The sequence below is a fragment of the Oncorhynchus keta genome, chromosome 27 (assembly GCF_023373465.1).
Source record: "Oncorhynchus keta strain PuntledgeMale-10-30-2019 chromosome 27, Oket_V2, whole genome shotgun sequence".
NCBI classification, from domain to species: Eukaryota; Metazoa; Chordata; class Actinopteri; order Salmoniformes; family Salmonidae; genus Oncorhynchus; species Oncorhynchus keta.
Genome location: NC_068447.1, coordinates 693,067 through 699,463, shown reverse-complemented (window position 1 = coordinate 699,463; position 6,397 = coordinate 693,067).

The window sequence follows — 6,397 nt, the reverse complement described above, 5'->3', positions numbered from 1 at the left end:
TTTATTTAACTAGGCAAGTCAGTTAAGAACAAATTCTTATTTTCAATGACGGCCTGGGAACAGTGGGTTTAACTGCCTGTTCAGGGGCAGAACGACAGATTTGTACCTTGTCAGCTCGGGGGTTTGAACTTGCAACCTTCCGGTTACTAGTGTAACAACAGAAATCTTACAAAGTGGAAATAGCTGATTGAAGTCCTCTTTATATGGTTCTAGAAACACAACAAAGTCAAGGAGAGTCGACGGTCTGTCGCTTCCACGTTTCTCTCTCCTATCAAAAAGCCACTTGGTTTGACGGACCTCGTGTTTGAGGTCCTCTAAATCTGACTCAAAGGTCTGAGCAAAGACAAACAGGCTCCTCATTCAAGAATGTTGTCCTCTTTGGGTTGAGAGGCTGGGCCCTTTGCATTATCTCGTAATCCTTCTTTGAAAAACTCCTCTGTAGCTCAGCGGTGAGACTGTCAAGCACCTGATTAAAGACAGCTCTATGGAAAACTCCTCTGCAGAAGCTGTCACCATCCCTGCAGCTCAGCGGTGAGGTCACTAAAGATCCACTGTCAGCACCTGATTAAAGATCCACAGCGGTGAGACTGTCAAGCACCTGATTATCTGCAGCTCAGCGGTGAGACTGTTACTGATTAAAGACAGCACTTTGGAAGCTACAGCACTATGATTCACATCTACTGTTTTAGATAACATACAGCACCTACAGAGCTCTAGATCCATGTGTCAGCACCTACTAGATCCACAGCACCTACTATATCTACAGCGCCTACTATATCTACAGTGCCTACTAGATCCACAGCACCTACTATATCTACAGCGCCTACTAGATCCACAGCACCTACTAGATCCACAGCACCTACTAGATCCACAGCACCTACTAGATCCACAGCACCTACTAGATCCACAGCGCCTACTAGATCCACAGCACCTACTAGATCCACAGCACCTACTAGATCCACAGCACCTACTAGATCCACAGCACCTACTAGATCCACAGCACCTACTAGATCCACAGCACCTGCTATATCTACAGCACCTACTATATCCACAGCGCCTACTAGACCCACAGCACCTACTAGAGCCACAGCAGCTACTAGATCCACAGCACCTACTAGACCCACAGCACCTACTAGATCCACAGACCTTGATATCCTGTAGCACTCTCTGCTGGAATCCTGTCCCTCAGATTACACCCACTAGATCCACAGCCCTTGCTGGGTCAAGAGAGCTTGATTGGAGCATGTCAGAAAGACATTTGGCATCACCAAGCACTTTACAAAAGGTAACCAAAAGCCCTATGAAATGTAACTCTATCTGAGATCGAAGGCCCCTTGCCTCCAGTGATCTATCACCACTATGTTCAAGTGTGATGTCCTGTAGCACTCTCAAAACTGCTGGAATCCTGTCCCTCAGATCACGGCATGCCATGTATCTGCAGGCCCACCTTTACATCCGTAAGTCTCCTTAGTTCCCCGGGCTGCTGCTGCGGATACAGCTCTTTCTGAACAGCAAGACACTTGAGATGAACGTACGAGCCAGATACTAAGTTATAAAGCTTCTGCAGGAGAGAAAAAAAGTGAACTGCCTCAGGCACTGATTTTACAGCATCGACAAGAACCACATTCAAACAATGTGCATTACAGTGCACATAAAATGCCACTCTTGCACTGTTTTAAATCCATGTAGACACACCAGAATGCTTTCCGCTCATTATTTCAGATTATTTCTGTAGTCCAGACCATGTTTTTCAAGGCAATCAATTATCATGTTTGTGAGGCCTGCTGCATCTAAGCTTTCAGCTGGGCCTTCTGTGGCTCAGTTGGTAGAGCATGGCGCTTGTAACGCCAGGGTAGTGGGTTCGATTCCCGGGACCACCCATACGTAGAATGTATGCACACATGACTGACTGTAAGTCGCTTTGGATAAAAGCGTCAGCTAAATGGCATTTATTATTATTATTATTATTCAGCTGACTGAAAGTGTAAAAGGCTGTCGTGGATGGCCTCGTTGTAATAGTACCTCACAACTAAAGACATTTGCTATTTTTGTATTTAAATCTGAGGTTTCATCTGCAATTACACTAAAAACTTCACTTTCTTTTACTTCTCTTATTATTTCCCTCTTATTAGTTCGCTCTGTACCATCTCAGCTCAGCCCTCAAGAACCTCCTTCTGGGTTTGGTGGATTGGCTACTTAGCATTGCCACATGCATTCATCCTTTTCCCTATGAGAGGGTTATGCTTCGCTATTTCTTCAAATTTTTACTAGGATTAAATGTCAAGAATTGTGAAAAACTGAGTTTAAATGTATTCGGCTAAGGTGTATGTAAACTTTCAACTTCAACTGTATATAACTCAGTTTTTCACAATTCCTGACATTTAGTCCTAGTAAAAAATTCCCTGTCTTAGGTCAGTTAGGATCACCGCTTTATTTTAAGAATGTGAAATGTCAGAATAATAGAGAGAATGATTTATTTCAGCTTTTATTTATACTTTTATTACATCACATTACTATTGGGTCCAATTCCCAGTGGGTCAGAAGTTTACACTCAATTAGTATTTGGTAGCATTGCCTTTAAATTGTTTAACTTGGGTCAAACATTTTAAATATATCCACATAATTCCCCCCCTCATGATGCCATCTATTTTGTGAAGTGCACCAGTCACTCCTTCAGCAAAGCACCCCCACAACATGATGCTGCCACCCCCATGCTTCACGGTTGGGATGGTGTTCTTCGGCTTGCAAGCCTCCCCCTTTTTCCTCCAAACATAACGATCGTCATTATGGCCAAACAATTATATCTTTGTTTCATCAAACCAGAGGTCTACAATTTTTTTTCTGAGGTCTTGGCTGATTTCTTTTGATTTTCCCATGATGTCAAGAAAAGTGGCACTGAGTTTGAAGGTAGACCTTGAAATACATCCACAGGTACACCTCTGATTGTAAAATCCTGTAGTATTGGCCTGGATATTGATGATACGGTAAAATCCTGTAGTATTGGCCTGGATATTGATGATGATACGGTAAAATCCTGTAGTATTGGCCTGAATATTGATGATGATACGGTAAAATCCTGTAGTATTGGCCTGAATATTGATGATGATACGGTAAAATCCTGTAGTATTGGCCTGGATATTGATGATGATACGGTAAAATCCTGTAGTATTGGCCTGGATATTGATGATGATACGGTAAAATCCTGTAGTATTGGCCTGGATATTGATGATGATACGGTAAAATCCTGTAGTATTGGCCTGGATATTGATGATGATACGGTAAAATCCTGTAGTATTGGCCTGGATATTGATGATGATACGGTAAAATCCTGTAGTATTGGCCTGGATATTGATGATACGGTAAAATCCTGTAGTATTGGCCTGGATATTGATGATACGGTAAAATCCTGTAGTATTGGCCTGGATATTGATGATACGGTAAAATCCGGTAGTATTGGCCTGGATATTGATGATAAGGTAAAATCCTGTAGTATTGGCCTGGATATTGATGATATGGTAAAATCCTGTAGTATTGGCCTGATATTGATGATACGGTAAAATCCTGTAGTATTGGCCTGATATTGATGATACGGTAAAATCCTGTAGTATTGGCCTGGATATTGATGATGATACGGTAAAATCCTGTAGTATTGGCCTGGATATTGATGATACGGTAAAATCCTGTAGTATTGGCCTGGATATGATGATGTAAAATGTAGTACGATATTGATGATACTGTAGTATTGGCCTGGATATTGATGATGTGGTAAAATCCTGTAGTATTGACCTGGATATTGATGATACGGTAAAATCCTGTAGTATTGGCCTGGATATTGATGATGATACGGTAAAATCCTGTAGTATTGGCCTGGATATTGATGATACGGTAAAATCCTGTAGTATTGGCCTGGATATTGATGATGATACGGTAAAATCCTGTAGTATTGGCCTGGATATTGATGATATGGTAAAATCCTGTAGTATTGGCCTGGATATTGATGATACGGTAAAATCCTGTAGTATTGGCCTGGATATTGATGATGATACGGTAAAATCCTGTAGTATTGGCCTGGATATTGATGATACGGTAAAATCCTGTAGTATTGGCCTGGATATTGATGATGATACGGTAAAATCCTGTAGTATTGGCCTGGATATTGATGATACGGTAAAATCCTGTAGTATTGGCCTACGGTAAAATCCTGATATTGATGATGATACGGTAAAATCCTGTAGTATTGGCCTGATATTGATGATACGGTAAAATCCTGTAGTATTGGCCTGATATTGATGATGATACGGTAAAATCCTGTAGTATTGGCCTGGATATTGATGATACGGTAAAATCCTGTAGTATTGGCCTGATATTGATGATGATACGGTAAAATCCTGTAGTATTGGCCTGGATATTGATGATGATATTGGCCTGGGTAAAATCCTGTAGTATTGGCCTGGATATTGATGATGATACGGTAAAATCCTGTAGTATTGGCCTGGATATTGATGATACGGTAAAATCCTGTAGTATTGGCCTGAATATTGATGATGATACGGTAAAATCCTGTAGTATTGGCCTGGATATTGATGATACGGTAAAATCCTGTAGTATTGGCCTGATATTGATGATGATACGGTAAAATCCTGTAGTATTGGCCTGGATATTGATGATAAAATTGATGATGATGGTAAAATCCTGTAGTATTGGCCTGGATATTGATGATGATACGGTAAAATCCTGTAGTATTGGCCTGGATATTGATGATGATACGGTAAAATCCTGTAGCCTGGATATTATTACGGCCTGAGTATGGCCTGATTGATGATACGGTAAAATCCTGTAGTATTGGCCTGGATATTGATGATGATACGGTAAAATCCTGTAGTATTGGCCTGGATATTGATGATACGGTAAAATCCTGTAGTATTGGCCTGGATATTGATGATACGGTAAAATCCTGTAGTATTGGCCTGGATATTGATGATACGGTAAAATCCTAGTAGTATTGATACGGTAAAATCCTGTAGTATTGGCCTGATATTGATGATGATACGGTAAAATCCTGTAGTATTGGCCTGGATATTGATGATACGGTAAAATCCTGTAGTATTGGCCTGGATATTGATGATGATGCGGTAAAATCCTGTAGTATTGGCCTGGATATTGATGATGATACGGTAAAATCCTGTAGTATTGGCCTGATATTGATGATGATACGGTAAAATCCTGTAGTATTGGCCTGGATATTGATTGATGTAAAATCCTGATATTGGCCGGTAAAATCCTGTAGTATTGGCCTGGATATTGATGATGATACGGTAAAATCCTGTAGTATTGGCCTGGATATTGATGATACGGTAAAATCCTGTAGTATTGGCCTGGATATTGATGATGATACGGTAAAATCCTGTAGTATTGGCCTGGATATTGATGATGATATTGGCCTGGGTATTGATGATAAAATCCTGTAGTATTGGCCTGGATATTGATGATGATACGGTAAAATCCTGTAGTATTGGCCTGGATATTGATGATGATACGGTAAAATCCTGTAGTATTGGCCTGGATATTGATGATGATACGGTAAAATCCTGTAGTAGTATTGGCCTGTAGTATTGGGATATGATGATGATACGGTAAAATCCTGTAGTATTGGCCTGGATATTGATGATGATACGGTAAAATCCTGTAGTATTGGCCTGGATATTGATGATGATACGGTAAAATCCTGTAGTATTGGCCTGGATATTGATGATGATACGGTAAAATCCTGTAGTATTGGCCTGGATATTGATGATGGCCTGATGATACGGTAAAATCCTGTAGTATTGGCCTGGATATTGATGATGATACGGTAAAATCCTGTAGTATTGGCCTGGATATTGATGATGATACGGTAAAATCCTAGTATTGGCCTGGTATTGGCCTGGAGTATGGCCTGATGATGATGATACGGTAAAATCCTGTAGTATTGGCCTGATATTGATGATGATACGGTAAAATCCTGTAGTATTGGCCTGCCTGGAGTATTGATGATGATACGGTAAAATCCTGTAGTATTGGCCTGGATATTGATGATGATACGGTAAAATCCTGTAGTATTGGCCTGGATATTGATGATGATACGGTAAAATCCTGTAGTATTGGCCTGGATATTGATGATACGGTAAAATCCTGTAGTATTGGCCTGGATATTGATGATACGGTAAAATCCTGTAGTATTGGCCTGGATATTGATGATGATACGGTAAAATCCTGTAGTATTGGCCTGGATATTGATGATGATACGGTAAAATCCTGTAGTATTGGCCTGGATATTGATGATGATACGGTAAAATCCTGTAGTATTGGCCTGGATATTGATGATGATGCGGTAAAATCCTGTAGTATTGGCCTGGAT